The 24,725-nt window shown below is 35.4% G+C and overlaps 1 long non-coding RNA gene across 1 annotated transcript in view; it reads right to left on the bottom strand.

Annotated features, from left to right (window-relative positions):
* LOC134761065 (uncharacterized) overlaps positions 1 to 24,725 on the bottom strand; it is a 67,291-nt gene that overhangs the window by 10,041 nt on the left and 32,525 nt on the right. Inside the window, exon 2 of the long non-coding RNA XR_010139321.1 lies at positions 13,743 to 13,867. This is a non-coding gene — a long non-coding RNA (uncharacterized LOC134761065). The remainder of the gene's footprint in view (positions 1 to 13,742; positions 13,868 to 24,725) is intronic.

Raw genomic sequence — 24,725 nt, 5'->3', positions numbered from 1 at the left:
CCTACAAAGAGACTTAGACTCCCACACAAAAATAATGGGAGACTTTAACACCTGACTGTCAACATTAGACAGATCAATGAGACAGAAAGTTAACAAGGATATCCAGGACCTGAACTCAGCCTAATAGACATCTACAGAACTCTCCACCCCAAATCATCAGAATATACATTCTTCTCAGCACCACATCGCACTTATTCCAAAATTAACCACATAGTTGGAAGCAAAGCACTCCTCAGCAAATGTAACAGAACAGAAATTATAACAAACTATCTCTCAAACCACAGTGCAATCAAATTAGAACTCAGGATTAAGAAACTCACTCAAAACCGCTCGACTACATGGAAACTGAACAACCTGCTCCTGAATGACTACCTGGTACATAACGAAATGAAGGCAGAAATAAAGACGTTCTTTGAAACCAGTGAGAACAAAGACACAACATACCAGAATCTCTAGGACACATTTATAGCATTAAATGTCCACAAGAGAAAGCAGGAAAGATCTAAAATTGACACCCTAACATCACAATTAAAAGAACTAGAGAAGCAAGAGCAAACACATTCAAAAGCTAGCAGAAGGCAAGAAATAACTAAGAAATAACTAAGATTAGAGCAGAACTGAAGGAGATAGAGACATGAAAAATCCTTCCAAAAATCAATGAATGCAGGAGCTGGTTTTTTGAAAAGATCAACATAATAAGTAGACTGTTGGCCAGACTAATAAAGAAGAAAAGAGAGAAGAATCAAATAGACACAATAAAAAATGATAAAGGGGATATCACCACTGATCCCATGCAAATACAAACTACCATCAGAGAATACTATAAACATCTCTATGCAAATAAATGAGAAAATCTAGAAGAAATGGATAAATTCCTGGACACATACACCCTCCCAAGACTAAACCAGGAAGGATGTGAATCCCTGAATAGACCAATAATAGGCTCTGAAATTGAGGCAATAATTAATAGCCTAACAGCGAAAAAAAGTCCAGGACCAGACAGATTCACAGCCGAATTCTACCAGAGGCACAAAGAGGAGCTGGTACCATTCCTTCTGAAACTATTCCAATCAATGGAAAAAGACGGAATCCTCCCTAACTCATTTTATGAGGCCAGCATCATCCACATAGACACACACAAAAAAGAGAATTTTAGACCAATATCCCTGATGAACATTGATGCAAAAATCCTCAATAAAATACTAGCAAACCAAATCCAGCAGCACATCAAATAGCTTATCCACCATAATCAAGTTGGCTTCATCCCTGGGATCTAAGGCTGATTCAACATACGCAAATCAATAAACGTAATCCAGCATATAAACAGAAACAACGACAAAAACCACATGATTATCTCAATAGATGCTGCAGAAAAGGACTTCAACAAAATTCAACAGCCCTTCATGCTAAAAACTCTCAATAAACTAGGTATTGATGGGATGTATCTCAAAATAATAAGAGCTATTTATGACAAACCCACAGCCAATATCATACTGAATGGGCAAAAACTGGAAGCATTCCCTTTGAAAACACCACAAGACAGGGATGCCCTCTCTCACCACTCCTATTCAACACAATGTTGGAAGTTCTGGCCTGAGCAATCAGGCAGGAGAAAGAAATAAAGGGTATTCAATTAGGAAAACAGGAAGTCAAATTGCTTCTGTTTGCAGATGACATGACTGTATATTTAGAAAACCCCATCGTCTCAGTCCAAAATCTCCTTAAGCTGATAAGCAACTTCAGCAAAGTCTCAGGATACAAAATTAATGTGCAAAAATCACAAGTATTCCTATACACCAATAACAGATGAACACAGAGCCAAATCATGAGTGAACTCCCATTCATAATTGCTTCAAAGAGAATAAAATACTGAGGAATACAACTTACAAGGGATGTGAAGGACCTCTTCAAGGAGAACTACAAACCACTGCTCAATGAAATAAAAGAGGACACAAACAAATGGAAGAACATTCCTTGCTCATGGATAGGAAGAATCAATATCCTGAAAATGGCCATACTGCCCCAGGTAATTTAGAGATTCAATGCCATCCCCATCAAGCTACCAATGACTTTCTTCACAGAATTGGAAAAAACTACTTTAAAGTTCACATGAAACCAAAAAAGAGCGCGCATTGCCAAGTCAATCCTAAGCAAAAAGAACAAAGCTGGAGGCATCACACTACCTGACATCAAACTATACTACAAGGCTACAGTAACCAAAACAGCATGGTACTTGTACCAAAACAGAGATATAGACAAATGGAACAGAACAGAGCCCTCAGAAATAATACCACACATTTACAACCATCTGATCTTTGACAAACCTGACAAAAACAAGAAATGGGGAAACGATTCCCTATTTAATAAATGGTGCTGGGAAAACTGACTAGCCATATGTAGAAAGCTGAAACTGAATCCGTTCCTTACACCTTATACAAAAATTAATTCAAGATAGATTAAAGACTTAAATGTTAGACCTAAAACCATAAAAACCCTAGAAGAAAACCTAGGCAATATCACTCAGGACATAGGCACGGGCAAGGACTTCATGTCTAAAACACCAAAAGCAATGGCAACAAAAGCCAAAATAGACAAATGAGATCTAATTAAACTAAAGAGCTTCTGCACAGCAAAAGAAACTACCATCAGAGTGAACAGGCAACCTACAGAATGGGAGAAAATTTTTACAATCTACCCATCTGACAAAGGGCTAATATCCAGAATCTACAACAAACTTAAACAAATTTACAAGAAAAAAATCAAACAACCCCATCAACAAGCGGGCAAAGGATATGAACAGACACTTCTCAAAATAAGACATTTATGCAGCCAACAGACACATGAAAAAATTCTCATCATCACTGGCCATCAGAGAAATGCAAATCAAAACCAAAATGAGATACCATCTCACACCAGTTAGAATGGCAATCATTAAAAAGTCAGGAAACAACTGGGTATATACCCAAAGGATTATAAATCATGCTACTATAAAGACACATGCACACCTATGTTTATTGCGGCACTATTCACAATAGCAAAGACTTGGAACCAATCCAAATGTACATCAATGATAGGCTGGATTAAGAAAATGTGGCACATATACACCATGGAATACTATGCAGCCATAAAAAGGATGAGTTCATGTCCTTTGTAGGGATGTGGATGACGCTGGAAACCATCATTCTGAGCATACTATTGCAAGGACAGAAAACCAAACATCGCATGTTCTCACTCATAGGTGAGAACTGAACAATAAGAACACGTGGACGCAGGGTGGGGAACATCACACACTGGGGCCTGTCATGGGGTGGGGGAAGGGGGGAGGGATAGCATTAGGAGGAATACCTAATGTAACTGACGAGTTAATGGGTGCAGCAAACCAACATGGCACATGTATTCATATGTAACAAACCTGCACATTGTGCACATGTATCCTAGAACTTAAAGTATAATAGAAAAAAAAAGGAAGATAGTAATTTTCTGTAGAGAAACCTAGCAGACATTACCTTGGCCAAGAAATTGAAGTTAATATCATCAGTGGTAAGTCATGTTAATATAATGTACCATCTAATATAATGCAATGAGAGAACACCTTACCTTTGTGGTATTCTTTCACAAAACCCATAACTCCAGTCTAATAATTAAAAAATATTGGACAAACCCAAAGTGAAGGACTTTAACTACCTGACTTTGATTACCTGAGCAGTAATCTTCAAAGCTATCCAAGTCATGAAAACAAGTAACAGAAAAAGGATATTAGTGAGAAAACTGGTGAAAGGCAAATAGGGTCTCTAATTTGGTTAATAGTTACCTGTCCAGAGTTCATGTCTTAGTTTTGACAAATATATCATATTCATGTAAGATGTTAACATTAGGGGAAACTGGTTGAATAAATGATAAAAATCACTGTTTATCTCCTGTAAAGTTTTGATAAATGGGAAAAAGGACTTGTGAGGCTCATCTTAAGTTGTAGCCAATGTGGTGTGTTTTGTATGTCTTTCTGTATTGTTTTAGCATAAAGAGGGGTACCTTAGGATAGAACATGGGCTTAGGACACCTGTAAGCCTGCTTTGCAAGATGGCTCAGCAAACTGGTCAGTCATGTCCTTGGGAGCTTGACCTTGTAACCATGTGGCTGTGCTTTCTCTTTTCACAATGGTGGCCTGGGTTTAAGGTCCAATTCCTGGCTTGGAAAATGAGTCCTTTATCTTCTGTTTGTCTGTGTATTTATATGCATTATGTGCATGATGTTTACACATGAAAGAGCTTTAACTAATTGGTTTAAAAATAATACAAGCTTAAATCAAATATTTTGTCAGAAAAGTAAAAAGTTTAATGCCTTTTACCTCATATGACTTAAGTAATCTTTGGGAAATAAAGACAGTTTTAAAAATTATTGATATAATAAAAATGTCTTCAAAATGTAAACATTTGGTATAAATTATGCAGGTCAGATATTAGGTTTGCTAAATGCTTTAAGGTCATAAACTGCATCTTTGACTTTTAAAATGTTGTTCAATTTATTCTGAAGCATTTGATCCTAGGCCTGGGAACATGTGAAATTAGCCATGCCCCCTAGCTATGCAAAGAAGGTACTAAAGAAAAGAGATTTTATATAAGAAAGGATATTTTATGGTAAATTCTTGTCCTAAAACTAAAGTAAAAATGACTGGTTGTTTAAAAAGAGGAATGTTTAGGACAATTCAAAAAGTCTAAGCATGTCATAAGATGGTCTATGTAAGTCGTGAAATAATTTGTGAAAGGGAATTTATGCAAGAAATGTTGTTCAATTAAAGGTGATTAGGCCTCCTAAATGCTTTATAATATGCCACTATGATTATTAACTGTACAACTTGACTGCTTTACACTTAGGTAAGGCCTGGGACATGTGGAGTGAGATGCTGGAAAGAGTCAGATCTTATCTGTATTTCTGTCTAGGTCCTAGGCTCAACACCTAGTACATAATTAAAATCCTAAACTAACCAGAGTTTTCCACCAAAATAAAAGTCACTAAGGGTTAACAGTGTAACATGTATTTGAAACTACAGAAAAAACAGTTTTACATGCAAGGCATGTAAAGAGAGTGAAATGTGTTTTTGGTAAAAGATTATTAAAAGTCATGGGAATGTGAAATTCTTTTGCTTAAGTTTAATGGGTTAAAGGATTGCTTTAAGTGAGATAGGAAAAATCTAAAGGTTCGAACAAGTTGTGGAAGGTTTGTAAAAATTAATCTTGTAAAATAATTTCTATGTATGAAAATATTGACTAAATTTAAAGGGGTATCATCCAGTTTTTCCATAAACTAAACATAGAAATAAAAGCAGAACAGGGTTTTCTTAAAGCACTAATCTGCTCTTTAATAACAAAAATTTGTAAGGGGTTATAAAAGGTTTATAAAAACCTCACCTTATGGTCAAACTGATTAAGGTTGGATAGATTTGTCTATGAGGTTTTATTAAAAATCGGGGTTGACATTAATAGTCCACTAATGCAAAGGTGAAATTTGGCTTCTCTCTTGAACAAGATTTTCATGGAATATTAAAAGATAATAAAAATTTTTTGTTTGACTTTTAAATACACTACCAAAAAAAAAAAGGAAGGGAAAAACAAAAGATAGATTGCTTGGAAAGCTAAGTCTTCCCTCTATCAATGAGTAAAGGTTTTTGCCTTTTTAAAAATTTTTTAGTCACCATTTTTGCTAATTGAATGACTTATGGTAGCCTGGGATTCTAGTTCATAATATCAAGTGTTTTAAACCTTTAACATATTTAATAGGCTTCCCAAAATCAAATTTCAGCTTCAAAACAGTCTTTTCTGACCTCTAACTTTGGAATGCTACAGAGGGCCCTTGAAACATCCAAAAGAGACATAAACAGAATTATTTAACATGTTAAGTTACATGGGAAGCACTGTCAAAATAAAAATAATGTTTAATTTTCAGGTTATATTTTAGTGAATAATATTAATATATGTTCCAAAATTGGATGTGATTTCTAAAATTCTAGCATGTCTGAGTATATGCTATCAATCATAATTATGGTTATTATGTGAAGTTATTCTACATCACAGAAATTACCAAATTTCCTCGTATAAAACTGCTAATCCAAGTAGAACAAAAAATTAATTAAATACCAGGAAAATACTTTGCCAGATTTTCATGTTAAACCAGCTGATACTGAAATTGTTTAGATATACAATTTGAACTCCATGGTCTAAGTCAAATTACCTATGATAACCCATTACTTATCAGTGCTATGCACCTAAATTGGGGAAACAACTGGTATTCAAGAGGACATAAGTCCAATGTTAAGGATGGACTCATGGAGAACCAGGGCATCCACCATGTCCTTCATGAATCCTTAAAGCTTTTGTTATTAAAGGTTCCGCATTCCATGACTCATCATGGAAAAGATAAAATGATCTAAGTTAAATATATTGATGTAGTGACTTATAAATTGTGAAAATAGTTTAAAATCAATATTTGGTTCCATATTCCTAGGATGACAATCAAACCTTCAAGTACATTTGGCTATTTGATGGGTCGTTTACACTTATAAAGAGATTTCATTCAATTGTCATTTTCAATGCATGTTTTATGTTATAACAGTTAATTATTATGCCACAATATATTTTCACCAGGTAAAGAAAGCTTTTATGGTTCACTAAGAACAACCAACCCCTTCACAATCTAGACCCTGAAGACTGGATCTTCTGAGAATATCAGAGAAAGACTGTCCTTGCCATCCACCCTGCAACAAAACTTTGGAACCTTGAATCTTGGGTTCATAATCTCACAACTGAAAAGGGTCCCTCCACACTCTTGGAACTGTACACTCATTGGAACCCTTAAGGTAAAACTGGTATCCTTGATGTTAACAGCTTTTCCCAAGATCATAGATCAAGACTTCTACTAGCATGAGACTCTTGTCTTTGAATATTTTTTCCTTATTTATGTCTCTATGAACAACAGAAATGAAAAGGGGGTCTACTATGTGCACTTACAGGGTATACTTTAATTTGTGAAGGATTTTGCAGCCAGCCTTATACATGAATAACTTTATACTTTGATAGATAAAAGATGAAGACCCAATGTAGGTGAGAAACTTTAACGGCACATACATTGCCTCACAATAAGTCAAAACTCCTCTTAACCCACATCATGGGTTAAAGAGAACATTGCCAGGAGGCCTTCGCTCTTCTAGAAGGACATCATTTGTTAGGTCCTTTTTTCATGGTTCAGAATAAAAGAGGCAATAATTAGAAATGTATCCCTCATGATAGGCTCTATAGCAGATTTTACTGTAAAGGCTGTGGTTACACAACAGACTTTAAATTCTCTTATAAAGGTTATGCTAAATAATAGAATTGGCGAAACAGAAAACTATCTGTGCCACTGCTGACACTTGTGGCCTATGGAAAAATACATCAAATGAAGATTATAGAGATTCAGTTGTAGGGGATTAATGAAGAGATTGGTTAGTTAAGTGAGTAGTCACTTTATCTAGCTCATTCTTTTTTCTATTTGATTTTTGGTGGTTTGGTTTATGCGGACCCTGAGTAAGGAGCTTGCTCTAAACTCTTGGCATTATCCTCCTGATAGTCATAATAATAGTCTCCCTGGTGTCCTGTATTCTCTCAAAGGTTTTAAATGTTTGTATGCAGCCATCTCTAGAACATCAAATGGTGTCTCTTCAACTGGAATGACAAAAGCTGAAAGAAATATGTGACCATAAGGATACCATAACCTATGAATGATATGCTGAGATGGGAAACCCAAAATGACGGTAACAAAGAGTGGCGCTAAGGCCCTAAGTTTTGGTCACACTCTCACCTAAGCAAGAACCTGACCAAAAGAGGGGAATTTTTTAAACAAAATTATGGGAGGCCATTGTTTTGGATTAACCTCACATACTAGGCCCCAATCGGCCAAGCTAAACTAAAATGGAGTCACTCTTGCTAAATGTGACATAATCAAACTAAGACTTTAAGAAAACACATAGATCCTAGAACAGATCAGGTTTTGTTTTTCTTCAGTAAACAGGACTTTCCGGCATAAGGAGGTCCTCTACTCAGTCCTTGTTCCTACCTTTCCAAAACTCATTGTTCTACTGCTTCCCAGTGGGTTTCATGACCAAATAAGTACATTGGCAATGGTGATAGTGACATCCATAACTAAAGTTTTGGTCAATCTCTCAAAATTGAGTAAATGACCAAAAGTGGGGAATTGTTAAAGCAAACTAATTATGGCCTGAGAAGTACTCCATACTTCTATATCTGAGTCCTTGCAGATTAACTGCAACCTAGCTTAATAGGTAGACAAGACTGAAAACCTAACTTAGGAGGATACATCTGTAATAATAGCTAAGTCTTGGCCAACCCTAGCAGTCATACTTCAACCATGCATACACTGCTGAGTGTTCAAACAATGTTCAAATAAGGCAAATGCCGAGCTGTAACCAATGCAACCATTCTGTACCTCACGTTCAATTTCTGTGTCATTTCCCTTTGTTTGTCTATAAATCGACTTCTACCATGTGGCTGCACTGGATTCTTTGTGAATCTGCTGTGATTCTGGGGGCTGCCCAATTCACATATTGCTCATTGTTCAATTAAACTCCTTTAAATTTAGTTTGGCTGAAGTTTTTCTTTTTTTTTTTCGCCTCCAATGGGGTGCTAAGAACTCTTTGCTGGAAATCTGGGCTCTCACAAAGGTAGTCTCATCTACGATGCTTGTCAGAATTGGTGTTTCTGTGAAGGGACGGGGGGCTGAAAAACTCCTGTTCTACCATCTTGCTGACATCGCTCCTAAGTTAGTTTTAATACCACTGTGTTTCCATTTTCATTCATCCAAGTGGATTTAACTTGAAAAACTACTCTGCAGAATAATTTTATTAATCAGAAAATGTAGGAATTAAAAGAACCTGAAGAAACATCCAGTTCAACCTCTCATTTTACAAATAAGGAAGTTCAGGGGCATTAGGGTGACTTACCTAAAGTTGCCCAATAAGTCATGGAAGGAGTGAGCTGAGAACCTAGATCTAATTATTGCATCCACTGAAAAATACCAAGCATTTTGAAAATACCTCTTAATGATAGTGATGCTTTAACTCAACAATTTATTGTCCTTAAATTGATTCTTGGGCACTCTTCTTGTTATACTCTTTAAGTACAAAGAAAAGTAGCATACTGTTCTGGATTTATACAATCAGATCTAAGGACTGATATTATTGTAATTGCTTGGTCCTTAAGTCAACTGGCAGCGCATCAAGCATGAAAATCAAAAGCATGTAAGGAAGCAGGAAGATGTTGGCAAGCATAGATGCATTTAGGAAGAAAAGTCTAATTTGAACCTATCAACCTTAGCGGTTTTCCTTTAAGAAAGCACAGAAAAACCACAATGGCTACGGAAATTAAAACTGTGTCCTAATGAATGAGAGGTGCTGTAGATAAGAAGAGCTGAGGAAAAAATAACAAGTAGTTGAATCCTCTGTACACCAATCAGGGTTTTAAAGATACATTTGGGATTCATGTAATAGACGAAGCATTGGAGTGAATAATAAGACCAAACTATAAGAATAATTCTCTTCTTATTCTAGATTCAGACCAATCGGTGTAGTAGTGCAAAATTTATATTTAAATGTAAATTTCAAAACTAATTATGATTTTCAAATAGCAGACAGTAATTCAGTTAGAAACACAACCAAATGAAAGATTCCTATAGTTTGCTTTAAAGGATTTTAGAAAGCAGGGTGAAAGAAGTTCATATTGGCTATGAGTTTTAAAAAGCACACTTGAAGCTGTGGACTTCTCATGGGTATTCTAATTAAATATCAGGGTCTTAATTGAACCAGAACCTTCTGTTTTATTTCTAAAGTTGTTCCAAAGATGTACAGAATATTCAGAATCAATCCATTTCAATAGGGGTTGCTCCCCATAAAATGTTCAGACCAAAAGACAATACTTTATACTCTCACTTTCTCTGCTGGGCATTTTAGGTCTGTCTTTTTAGCTCCTACATACCATGTCATGCACCCTCAATTTGCTGGAATGCTCTTTTTTATTTATAATTTTGATGAGACAGAATCTCACTCTGTCATCCAGGCTGAAGTATAGTGGCATGATCACAGCTCACTGCAGCCTCAACTTCCTGAGCTCAAGCGATCCTCCCACCCCAGCCTCCCAAGTAGCTGGAACTACAGGTGCGCACCACCATGCTCAACTAATGTTTGTATTTTCAGTACAAAAATACAAATTTTATTTTAGGATTTTGCCATGTTGCCCAGGCTGGTCTCAAACTCCTGGGCTCAAGTGATCTGCCTGCCTCAGTCTCCCAAAGTGCTGGGATTACAGGCATAAGCCACCATGCCTGGCCAATTTTGATTTTTCTATCCCATTATCAGGACCGTGAGTCCCAATATTTTGGCAAGGGAAATACAATCCCCTTGACTTGGCACAAAGTGAAGCAATAAAACCACCTTAGGAGGCTCACAAATCTTTAAAGCAGGCCTAGAATTTGGCACTATGGATGAGTTCTTGATTAGCAACATGTGGAAGCCAGTTTCTTGTTCAAGAGGATGAGGGTAAATGGACAATGAAGCAGCATGTTGCTAGGAATCTAGTGACATGGACTGGTAAGTCAAGAGTACCCTCCCGTTCTGAAAACATTGCACTTAACTAGCTTTACCATAACTAAGTACATCTGCTACAGCCTGACACTTCTGACACCAGTCTGAAATATTTGTGTTCAAAGAACATTCTCCAGTTGAGGCAGTATATGCATACAGAAATACCATCTAAGAGGAAAATATGGTATTTATTGAGTAGTTCAATTTCCCTCTGTAAAATAAATTCTAAGAATTCTGGATTCTTCATTGCTAGCAGCATCTACATTTGTTCTACTTCGAGAGGAAAAAAAGCATTCATAAACTTTAACTCCTATTATAACTTCTTTGCTTTTAAATACTAGTAATCAGTTGAAAATATTCAGTTGACTGCTTCTATATAACAAGTTCTTGTTTTCACTAACAGGAAAGCAAATCCAAAGAAAGTTCTTATATCCAATTGTCACTCAACCAGGCAGGAGTAGCTAGTGACACAATACAGGTATTTTCTTTGAGAAGCTGATTTTGAGTTTTCCTTTCTCCTTTATTTTAAAAAATTTGCATACCTGCCTAGTAAGAACAAGCACAGCATTCTTTGATTTCAATTCTATCAGGAGACCAAGAAGATGTTCTTATGGATTGAATTGTGTCACCTCAAAATTCATATGTTGAAGTCCTAATCCCCAATATGACTGTATTTGGAGACAGGACCTTTAAAAAGGTAATGAATGTTAAATGAGATTATAAGGGTGGGGCCCTAATCTAATTGGATGGGGGTCCTTATAAGAAGAAGAGACAACAGGGGAGTACACGCATAGAGGAAAGGCCAAGTGAGGACATAGCAAGAAGATAGCAATCTGCATCCCAAGGAGAGAGGTCTCAGGAGACACCAACCCTGCTAGCACCTTGATCTGCTACTTCCAGCCTCCAGAGCTGTGAGAAATAAGTTTATGTTGCTTAAGCCACCCAGGCTTAAGTATTTTGTTATGTTACCACTAGTAGACAAATACGGATGCCAAATACTCAATACAACTTTCCCTACAAGATGATGCCTGAAACCTCACCCTACTGACTCCTCTTTCCATTAAAGACAATGGCTGGTTGCTGTGGCTCAAGCCTGTAATCCCGGCACTGTGGAAGGTCAAGGCAGATAATTTGAGGTCAAGAGTTTGAGACCAGCCTGGCCAACATGGTGAAACCCCATCTCTACTAAAAACACAAAAAATTAGCCAAGCATGGTGGCCCGCACCTGCAATCCCAGCTACTTGGGAGGCTGAGGCAGGAGAATTGCTTGAACCCAAGAGGCAGAGGTTGCAGTAAGCTGAGGTCATACCACTGCCCTCCAGCCAGGGCCACAGAGTGAGACTCCGTACCCCACTCCTCAAAAAAAGACAAAAAACTGCTTCAACAAATGGTGCTTGGAAAACTGTTAGGGCCACATGCAATAAAGTTGGACCCTTGCCTAACATCATATACAAAAGTTAACTCAAATTGGATTAAAGACTTCAAACTATAAAACTCTTGGAAGAAAACATAGGTCAAAACCTTCATGACACTGGATTCGGCAGTGATTTTTTGAATATGAAAGCAAAGGCTCAGGCAAACAAAAAACTAAAGTAGATTCATGAAAAATTTTAAAATTTTGTGTATGAAAAGGCACTATGAATAGAGTAAAAAGGCATCCTAGAGAATGAGAGAAAATATTTGCAAATGATATGTCTGATAAGAGGTTGATATCCAGAATATATAGAAAACTAAAACTTAACAAAAACAAACAAACAACCCAACTCAAAAATGGGCAAACGACTTGACAGACATTTTTCCAAAGAGATATACAAAAAGCCAATAAGCACATAAGAAGATTCAACCTCATTAATGATTGGATAAATGCAAATAAAAGCTACAATGAGATATCACCTCATATTCATTAAGATGGCTATTATCAAAAAAAAAAAAAAGAAAATAATAGGTGTTGGCAAGGATGTAGAAAAACTGGAACCCTTATGCAATGTTGTTAAAAACCAAATGGTATTGCAGCTGTGGGAAATAGTATGGTGATTCCTTAAAATAATTAAAAATGGAATTACCATATGATGCAGCAATTTCAGTTCTGGGTATATGTTCAAAAAATTGAAAGCAGGTTCTCAAATAGATATTTGTATACCCATGTTCATAGCAGCATTAATGGTAGAATGGTGCTTGCAAGGGGCTGGAGGGAAGGGAGTTATTATCTAATGGATATAGAGTTTCAGTTTGTTAAGATGAAAAGAGTTCTGGAGATGGAAGATGGTAATGGTTGCACAACATTATGAATGTATTTAATACCAACGAACACTTAAAATAGTTAAGATGGTAACTTTTATATGTATTTTACCACAATAAACCAATAATAAGTTTTTCTTAAAAGGCAAAAAACCGAGGCCCAAGTTCATGACATTTGGAGAACTAAAAACTAAATAGAAACAGTCTTATTAGCCCAAGTGCTGAAACCAGCTACTTTCTCCATGGACTTTCCCACTCTGAGCATCAAGGTAACCATAAGATTTGGAGAGTAAAAGACATCCCAGAAAGAAAACAGCCATAAAAAAGTGTCCCAAATTTTGTGTATAAACTCTGCCCAAATCTCTGGCTGACTTTTATACCATGTTTGTACAGGACAAATGTCAGCCAGACCAGATAAGATAAAATAACAAACTGAAATTAAAGCTATCATTCTCCACAGGAAGGCCAACTTTTTAATTTGAGCTGAGTCAAAATAACCACTTGATAAAACAAAAGAAATCAATATCTTCCAAATAAATAACAGGACTGATATTACAAAAAATGGCAGAGTAGGGAACTCTAAAATTCAGTCCTTCCATTAAAGTAACAATTAAGCTGACAAAAAAATGTTAGAATCAACTTTTTCAGAACTCTGGAATCTAATAAAAAACTTACAACAATGATAGGAAAACTTAATCAGAAAGAAGTTGCTAAACTTTGATAAAAGGGTGTCATAGCATTTTAACCCATCTAGCATCTCCCACTTCCCCAGTCAGGCAGTGGACATGAAAATGGCGGCCCACATTCCTGGTGCAGCTTGCAAGGGCCAGAGAGATCAATATGGACCTTGTTCTCAAAAACTTTGGTTGTATGTTTTTACCTGTCCGGTGGCTCCCTGAGAGACCCACTCAGGAGCTTGCCTTTTTTCCTTTTTTCTTTTCTTTACTTTTCTTTTCTTCTTTTCTTTTCTTTTTTGCACATGCTCAGGAGCTTTCTCAGGCTGAACTTTGGTGGGAAATAAAATTGTGCAGTTGCTTAGAAAAATTGTTTTGCAGCTGCTCAGAAAGTAAAACATAAATTTACCATGTGACTCAGCAGTTGCACACCTAAGTATGTATCAAAAAAATTAAAAATAGACATTCAAACAAAAACTTCTACATGAACGTTTCTAGCAGCACTATTTACAGTAGCCAAAGTGTAGAAACAAATCAAATGTCCATCAACTGATGAATGGATAAACAAAACATGGTATTTCCATGTCATGGAATATTATTCAGCCATAAAAAAGGAATAAGGTACTCATATGTGTTGCAACATGCATGAACCTTGAAAACATCAAGCTAAATGAAAGAAGACAGACACAAAAAGCCACATATTGCATTATTATATTTATATGAAATATCCAGAGTGGGCAAGTCTATGAAGAAGGAATGAAGATTAGTGGCTGCCAGGGGATGGGGATAGAGAAAGAATGGGGAGAGTGTGGTGAACTGGTACAGGTTTCCTTTTAAGGTAATGAAAATGTTCTAGAATTAGATAGTGATATAGTTAAACAATGTTGCAAATGTACTAAACACCAATGAATTGTGCCTGAAAATAGTTAAAATGGTGAATTCTATGTTTTGCAAATTTTACCACAATTTTTAAAATAACAAAATCCAGAGTATCAACAATGTATTTTTCACAATGTCCAGGATACAATCCAAAATTACTTAACATATGAAGAAACAGAAAAAACACAACTTAAGAAACAGTAAATAAGTGTGACCTCAGAATGACCCAGGTGTTAGATATAGCAGACAATGGTTTTAAAGTAATTATAAAATTATGCTCAAGGACGTAAAGGAAATATGTTTACAATTAATAAAAATATGAAAAATCTCAGTTAAAAAAATAAAAGTCATACCAAAAAGCATAGAACTATTTAGGTAAAAGTACAATATCCAAAGAGATATCTTATGTTCATAAATAGAAAGACTCAATATTGCTAAGCTGTAAATTCTTCCAAATTTGATGTATAAATCCAATGCAATCTCAGTCAAAATACCGGCAAGATTTTGTTTGTTTGTTTGGAGTCAGGGTCTTGCTCTGACACTTAGAATGGAGTGCAGTGGTATGACCATGACTCACTGCAGCCTCGAACCCCTGGCCTCAAGCAATCCTCCTACCTCAGCCTACCAGGTTGTTGGGACTATAGGCACATGCCACCATGCCAAGCAATTTTTTTTATGTTCTGTAGAAATGGAGTCTCACTATGTTGTCTGGGCTGGTCTCAAACTCGTGGCCACAAGTGACCCTCCCACCTCAGACTCCCAAATTGTTGGGATGATAGGAATGAGCCACAGCACCCTGTTTACCAATAAGTTATTTTGTGGCTATTGACAAACTGATTCTAAAGTTCATATGGAAATGGTATTGGTGAAAGAATAGAGCAATGGAACAGATTAGAGAGCTTATATGAGGTAACTAAGATAATCAAATTTATACAGCAGAAAGTAGAATAGTAGTTACCACGAGGGCTAGCAGAAGGCACGAATGGGGAGGTACTGTTTAATGGGTAGAGAGTATAAAAATGCAAAAGACCTGGAATAAACAAAGTAATTTCAAAAACAAATAAATAAAACAAAACTGGAGGACTCACACTACCTGACTTGAAGACTTATTATAAAGCTATAGTAATCAAGACATATTGTATTTGTATAAGGATTTATAAATTCATCAGTGGAACAGAATAGAGCACAAAGATATACTTCCAGACATACAGTCATTTGATTTTCAGCAATGATTTTTACTAAACTGACAGGACTATTCAATATTGTAGCTCAGACTTGAACACAGTGGAAAAAAAGACCACAAAAGTAAGGACTGTGCATGATCAAAGAAGCTTATCTGCCTGCCATCTTCTAAGGTTGCAGGCCTAGATGACAGTGGTAAAATCTCAGTTTTCTGAAACCTTAAGCAATCAGTTAATCAAATTCAGTATGTTTTCTAGACGGCTAAGTTTATCTCCCCTAAGCAACAAAATTTTAAATTATTAATATTAACTATTTTAGGTGGAAATCTTAACATGATGTATTCTTTGTTTACCTGCCTTCTTAAACAGAAAATAATTAAACCTTTTCTTTAATGACTTAAATTTTTCATTACTAATATCAATTATGATAGTTCCCAACCTCATTGATCTTCAGAATCTCCTGAAGAGTGTTTTTTAAAAGCACAAGTTTTTGTACCTCACCACTAGAACAGTCTTTTGATGCAAAGTGTGGAGTGGGGCTTGGGAATGTGTGTTTATCTCCCCAGGTGATGCTGATGATCAGCCCGTTGGGGAAACACAGTGGTGTGCAGTGGTGAAACTCCCAGAGGCTTCTGAGCAATATAGAACTGTAACTCCTCTGCATGTTAGCTTCAGTTCTTGTGCCTGAATTTAAGGGGTCTTTTGTTTTACTTCTTTGCTGCCAGTTCACCAGTTGCCTGTCATCATTCTTCCCAGTATGTCTGCCTGCAGTAATGACTCACCTATCTCCAATATATTGCTTTTATTTTTATTTATTTTTATTTTTTGAGACAGTCTCACTCCATCACCCAGGCTGGAATGTAGTGGCGCGATCTCGGTTCACTGCAACCTCCACCTCCGGAATTCAAGTGATTCTCCTGCCTCAGCCTCCCAAGTAGCTGAGATTACAGGTACCCACTGCACCCAGCTAATTTTTTTATTTTTAGTAGAGACAGAGTTTCACCATGTTTGCCAGGCTGGTCTCAAACTCCTGACCTCAGGTGATCCACCCGCCTCAGGCCTCCCAATGTGCTGGGATTACAGGCATGAGCCACCACACCTGACCAAGATGTTGTTTTTGTATTCTATGAATTTACAAGATAAATAAAATTACTGAAATTATGTATAAATTAAGAATAAATGGAACACCTTTGGCTCCAAAGTCACCAAAACAAACTACTGCAAAACAAACAGAATTCTGGAGATGATCAAGACTTGGAGGCAGCAGCTATGATTGAAGGTAGAAGTGAGAATAAGACTAAACTCAGGGATATTCATGAAATTGATTAAAGATCTACATGCCACCACCACTGCCACCATTTCGTCAACAAAATCATTCTAAAGAAATTGAACGACCTATCAGAGAAGGTTAAGGCTGTTAGTGTGAGTAACAGTAACCCATGGTGACTGTATTATTATGTTTTCATACTGCTATAAAGAATACCACCCAAGACTGGTGATAGTATAAACAAAGGAGGTCAATTTGACTCACAGTTCCACATGGCTAGGAAGCCTCAGAAACTTACAAACATGACGGAAGGGGAAGCAGCCACCTTCTTCACAAGGCAGCAGGAAAGACAGAGAGAGCGAAGGGGGAAGAGCCCCTTATAAAACCATCAGGTCTCGTGGAACTCACTCACTATCACAAGAACAGCATGGGGGAACCCGCCCCCATGATCCAGTCACCTCCCACCAGCTCTCTCCCTTGACACGTAGGGAGCACAATTGGAGATGAGATTTGGGCGAGGACACAAAGCCAAATCATATCAGTGATGTTTTCTCAATCCTGGCATTTGGGGTCCTCTAGCACAATGGCTGGCCCCTCACACAGAGTTCCAAGTCAGCCTTCATTTTCCTTTCTTTTCAATCATGAATGAGCAGCAAAAATTACCAGATATTTGAGAAAAACCTGCTGCATGAAAGAGAAAAATCACAAGAAGCACAGAAACAAATTTTTCCTGGAGGAAAGAGAGAGTATGTGAAGAGACAAAGAACGCAATTTGAAAGGTATGTCTTGATTAAAAGAGGATTCGCTAAGCCCAATATTTCAAATTTCTCTTTTGTTTGATACACTGGGATTTTGACACCTTGAAGTAACATACCACGATAAGATTCAGATAAAAGCTATGCTATTCTTACATTCTCATGTAACAATTAGAGCCTATAGACACTTAGGAAACTTGTCATATATCCTCAAGAGTACGTGTATTCTAAAGACTGCTATTATATTCAACTCTAAACTCAGCATTAGCTGATCTAGATGAAACAGTTAATTTGTTATATAAGAAAAATTACCAAAAGTGATTCAAGAAGAAGTAAATAAACTGAATAGAATAAATTAAAGTGATGATGAAAGATCTGCATTCCCAGTTTTTTCCAAGTAAAAAATAAAAGAAAAAGGCCCAGGGAGCTTTTCTTGTTAATTCTATAAAATCTTTAAGTAACAAGTAATTCTTAAGTTATTTAAATTGTCACAGAATCCATGAATTACAAAAAAAACTAAGTTAAAATTATATATGAGAAAATTTGAATTCACAAGTCTATTAAAAGAATAATATGTCATATTTAAGTAGACATTAACCCAGGAACACAGGGATGGTTCAAAATTAGGAACATTCTTTTTATAATTCTCTAGATGAACAGATTAGAAGAGAGAAAAAAACAAGCATAAAAACCATTTGAAGAAATTTGAAAATCATGCAAACACTAACTATAAGAAGGCAGGCATGGCTATAATAATGCCAAAGTAGGCTTTAGAACAATGAATATTATCAGAAATAGAAACATTTCCTAAGTGCAGCAATTTATCATGAAACATAATGATCTTAAATGTGTGGATTCTTAGTAGTAGAGCTCAAAATACATGAAGTAAAATCTGGATACACTGAAAAAAAGAAATAGAAAAGAATCTAAAATAATAGTTGTACATTTAACACCCTTCTCTCATGATTGATAGAAAAAGCAGACAAAAAAATCATTAAGAATATAGAACACTTGAAAAACACTATCAACCAACCTTACCTACAGAACACTGGGCTCAATGATATTCACATTTTTGCAAAGTACACATAAAACATTCATCAAGATAGACAATATTCTGGAACATGAAATAAGTTACAATATATTTAAAGAATTCACATCATACAGTGCATGTTCCCTGTGTATAAGAAAATTGAATTAGAAATAAGTAACAAAAAGAAATCTGAAAATCCTCAAATATTTGGAAAATCAGGCAACACACTTCTAAATAATCCACGGGTCAAAAAAGAAATTACACAGTAAATAAGATTTCAAAATTATTAGGAACTAAATTATAATAAACACACAATATATCAAAACTTGTTAAATACAGTTAAAGCAGACTTAGAGAAAAACTTATAGCTTCAAAAAATAAAAAAAGATATAAAATTAATGATTGTTTCCAACTTAAGAAGCTATTAAAAAGACCAAAGAAAACATAAAAACAATACACAAAAAAAGTAGAATAAAAGAAATACTATAAATAAAAAGAGAAATCAATAAAACAGAAAACAAACAGTAGTGAAAAATGAGTGAAAACAAAGCTGCATTAAAAAACATGAAATCCATTAAAATGAGAAAGAAAGAGAAAGAATGCAAATTGACAAAATCGGGAATGAAAGAGTAGAAATCCAAAGAGTTACCTCAGATATTAAAAAGATAATGAATGGATATTATGAACAACACAAGGGAAAAAATGTGACAATTTAGATGAATTGGACAAGGTCTTTGAAAAATACATATTAATCAAGATCAACACATGATAACACAGAAAATATGAATAGCTCATATAAAATATTATTTATGGAATAAATTGAATGTATCATAAAAAATGCATTCCCTTCAAGCCTAGATGGCTTTACCGGTTAAGTCTATCACATGTGAAAGACATAATGCCACTCTTATAAAAATTATTTCAGGAAATAGGAAGAAAAACTTCCCAACTGGTTTTATGAGGTCAGAATTGCACTGATACCAAAAACAGATGAAAACATTACAAATAAAGAAAATTCTATCTAATATAAATAGAATCCTTCATGAATATAGACACAAAAATTCTGTAAAATACATTAGCCAATTGATTACAGATGGAATCGCCCTGTCGTCTGACAGTGATTGGTATTCTCCCATGGAGTAAAGTATTTGGAGTAGAAAAGCTGTTCCCAAAGGGCAGTATACTTCTCCATTAATTTTTAGAACTTTATCTGAGCAGTTTTCAATCTACAGGTTTTCCACCCATTTTGTTTAATTTATCCCTAAGGTTTTTGTGGTTTTTTTATATACTGAAAATAGTCAAAAATTAAAATTTTTTAAAAGACTACTTACTACTTACCATGTCAGCAAACAATGACAGAGCAAGGACCTCTGAAAGTCTGCCCCTCTATTATAAAATGGAAAACAAAACTGGAAGAAAATGTAAGAATAAACTTTTTCAAAACTCTAGAAATTAACCAAAGGCTTGCAACAACCCAGGGAGCATTTAGTTAAGAAAAGCAGCTACATCTTGACAAAAACAGTGAGCTTTTAATTTATATTAGTCTCATTTCCAACTTCCTAGCTCTTTAGCAGCCTTAAAAAGACAACAGAGGAAGAAAAATAGGCTTGGAGCTAATTCAAAGTTACATTTTTTAACAGAAGTTATTATTTGATCTGTCTCACTATTTTCTGGAAAACCCTACTCAAAAGGCTTGTCTTTATCAACATGCAAGAGGGAAGTGACTCATCACATACAGGGGATACTCACTAGCATTAACTGTTAATTTCTTATCCAAAACCTTGGAGGCCAGAAGGCAGTGAGATGTCATATTCTAAGCACTGAAAGAACCAGGCATGGTGGCTCATGCCTGTAATTCCAGCACTTTGGCAGGCCAAGGCAGGATGATCACTTGAGCCCAAGAGTTTGAGACCAGCCTGGGCAACATAGGGAGACCTCATCTCTACAAAAAAAAAAAAATTTCAGTTAGCCAGTTTTGGTGGTGATGTGTTCCTGTAATCTCAGCTACTTAGAAAGCTGAGGCAAGAGGATCACTTGAGCCTGGGAGATAGGCTGCACTGAGCTATGATCTCACCACTGCATTCCAGCCTGGGTGACAGTGAGACCCTATCTCAAAAACAAAAATAAAACCAATACAAACAAACAAAAAAAACCCAATGTGCTGGAAGAAATTTTTTTAAATTATTTATGTGAGGTAATGGATATGTTAAATAGCTTGAGTGTGGTAATAATTTCACAATGTATACATATATCAAACATCATGTGTACACCTTAAATATATGCAATTTTTATTAGTCAATTACACCTCAATAAAGCTGAAAAAAAAATGAGAAAGAAACTTTAAAGCAATAATTTTATATATGGCCAGGCACAGTGGCTCATGCCTGTAACCCTAGCACTTTGGGATGCCGAGGTGGATGAATCACTTGAGTCCAGAAGTTCAACACCAGCCTTGGCAACATGGAAAAACCCTGTCTCTACAAAAAAAAAAAATAAAATACAAAAAATTAACTGGGCATGATAATCCCAGCTATTCAAGAGGCCGAGGTGGGAGGATCACCTGAGTCTGGCAGGTTGAGGCTGCAGTGAGCCATGCTCATACCACTGCATTCCAGCCTGGGCAACAGAATGAGACCCTTTCTCAAAAAAAAAAAAAAAAAAAAAAGAATTGTATATCCAGCAAAACTACCCTTCAAAGACTAAGGAGATATTAAGATATTAGGATATTCTCAGTAAAAACTTTAGACCATTACCCTCTGACTACCTCTATGAAAGATACTAACATACATTTAAAAGATACTAAAATACATTGAAATTAGATAGAAAAAAGGCAGTTATAAACAAAAAAATACATTTATATTGCATCTTACATTTACCTATATAGTTACAGGTAAATAACTTTATTTAACTTTTTCAGAAAAGAACAGCACCAATAAAGGTAACTACATAGGTAAATATGAGACAGTATAAATGTATTTTTTGTTTATAACTGCCTTTTTTTCTATCTAATTTAAAAGACAACTGCATAATGCAATAATTATAAATCTAACCTGGCAGGCATACAATGTATGAAAATGTAATTTGCAACAATAATAGTATAGGGGGTGGGAGGAGCAGACCTATATAGAAGCAAAGCTTTTGTATACTATTGAAATTAAGTTGGTATTAATCAAATTAGATTAATATATATTAAGATGTTAATGGTAATCCCCTGAGCAACCATTAAGAAAATAACTTTAAAATATATAGCAAAAGAAATGATTAAAGAATTAAAATGGTATACTAAAAATATATATATTTAACACAAAAGGAGGCAATAATGGAGAAATTGAGGAACAAAAGAGACATGATCTATAAAAAACAAATAGCAAGATGGCAGATGTGAATCCTATCTTATCAGTTATTACATTAAATGTAAACAGATTGAAGTTTTCAATTAAGAGGTAGAGATTGGTAAATAAGCATAATTGAACTATATACTATATACAATAGACGAATTTCAGGGTCAAAGACACAAATAGGTTGAAAGTAGAGGAATAAAAATAGATATACTATGCAAATGATAATGAAAAGAGAACTGGAGCAGCAATCCTAATATCAGACGAAAAAGAATTTAAGACAAAAATTGTTACCAAAGACAAAAAATAATGTTTCATAATGATAAAAAGGTCAATCAACAAAAATATATAACAATTATAAATGCCTATGCATCTAACAACAAAGCCACAAAATACATGAAGAAAAAAACTAACAGAACTGAAAGGAGAAATATGCAATTCAACAATAATAGTTGGAAATTTTAATACTGATATTTTCAATAATTTTATTTCAATAATAAATAGCTAGACAGAATATCAGTAAGGAAACAGAAGTCTTGAACAATGCTATAAACCAACCAGACCTAACAGATATCTACAGAACATTTCACTTAATCACAGAAAAATATATAATACATTCTTCTCAAGTGCACATGAAACATTCCCCAGGAAATGTCACAGGTTAGGCCATAAAACGAGTCTCATTAATTTAAGGGATTAAAAGCATACTAAGTATGTTCTCTGATGACAATGCAATGAAACTAGAAATCCATAGTGGAAGGAAATTGGGGATCACAAATATGTGGAACACATGTGTAAAACACAGTTCAAAATAATCAATGGGTCAAAGGAAATCTCAGAAAGGAAATTAGGAAATTCTTTAAGTTAACTGAAGACAAAAATACAATATATCAAAAGTGTGGAATTCAGTGGAACAGGACTCAGGTAAACTCATATCTGTAAATGCCTACATTTTAAAAGATCTGGCCAGGCATAGTGGCTCATGCCTGTAATCCCAGCACTTTGGGAGGCAGAAGCAGGCAGACCACTTGAGCCAGGAGTTGAAGATCAGTCTGGGCAACATAGTGAGACCCCCATCTCTACAAAAACATTTAAAAATTAGCTGCGTGTGGTGGCATGCACCTATGGTCCCAGCTACTCTAGAGGCTAAGGCAGGAGGATCACTTGAGCCTGAAAGGTTGAGGTTGCAGTGAGCCATAATCATGCCACTGCACTCCAGCCTGAGTGACAGAGCAAGATGCTGTCTCAAAATGAAGGGAAGGGAGGGGGAAGGGAAAGGAGGAGAAAGAAAGGAAAAACGTAACCCACAGAATGGAAGAAAATATTTGCAAATCATGTATCTGATGAAGATTTAGTATCCAGAATAAAGAACTCTTACAACTCAATAATAAAAATGATGGCCCAATTTTTAAATAGGAATTTAAACAGACAATTTTACAAAGAAGATATACAAATGGTCAATAAGCAGATGAAAGATGAAAACAATGCTCAACATTATTAGTCAGCAAGAAAATGCAAATAGAAACCAAAACAAGACATCACTTTGCACCTCATACACCTCATAGGATGAATATAATGAAAAAAAACTTGGAAAACAACAAGTGTTTGTGAGGATGCAGAGAAATGAGAACCATACGTAGCTGGTAGGAATATAAAACGGTGCAGCCACTATGGAAAACAGTTTGATAGCTGCTTAAAAATTAAACATAGAATTACCAAGTGATCCAGCAATTCGTCTCCTAGGTATATGTCCAAAATAATTGAAAAAATATGTTTATACAAAAATTGTACAGAAATGTTCATAGCAGAGTTATTTCATAATAGTCAAAAAATAGAAACTCAAATTCCACCAGCTGATGGATATCCAAAATGTGGTGCAGCCATACAATAAATTTTTATTCAACCATAAAAAGGAATGAAGAACTAATACATACTACTATGACATGAATGATACCGGAAAACATTATACTTAGTGAAAGAAGCCTCACACTAATGGCCACATATGTATGATTGTATGATTTCATTCATATAAATACAGAATAGACAAATCTATAAAGATGGAAAGTAGATTAGTGCTTACCAGGGGATCGGGGAAGGGGATAATAGAGAGTGACTGCAAATGGGTACGAGGTTTCTTTGGGGGATAACAAATATGTCTTGGAATTAGATAGTGGAGATGGTTGCCCAACTTTATGAATATATTTAAAACCATTGAACTGTACCTTTTTAAATGGCTAATTTTATGGCATATAAATTATATGTCAATATTTTAAGTTTTAAAAATGCCATTTACAATAGCATAAGGAATGACCTTAAGGAAATGATGCTCTTTTGATGAATTTATTTTTAGAAAGGCTATAGTCTTACTGATTGTATAAAATTCTGCGCAAAGAGAAAATGAGAAATTATTCAAATCTGATATCCTTGTGGTCCATTTTTAAACAGATGTCCTCCGTAACTTGTTATAATTTATTTTTATATTCTACTGCATTTATCTAAAATGTGAAGGAGAGGAGGATTTGAGTTAACTTTTTTTCTTACCAAGGTATCAGTTAGTGATAGATAGATAATTTATAAATAAACACTTCTCTGATTATAAACCAAGTAAATTCATGGCCATCCTTAAGCTATCCAAAGTAATTCAAAATTATATACTGAAGATAACCCATATGTTACCAGCCTGACCAGACTGTGCATATTGTCAGAGATTATTCTTACCCAGGTTATTATGATGTGAGC

Source organism: Pongo abelii, chromosome 2, assembly GCF_028885655.2.
Source record: "Pongo abelii isolate AG06213 chromosome 2, NHGRI_mPonAbe1-v2.0_pri, whole genome shotgun sequence".
NCBI lineage: Eukaryota > Metazoa > Chordata > Mammalia > Primates > Hominidae > Pongo > Pongo abelii.
This window is presented reverse-complemented; position numbering and strand designations above follow the sequence as displayed.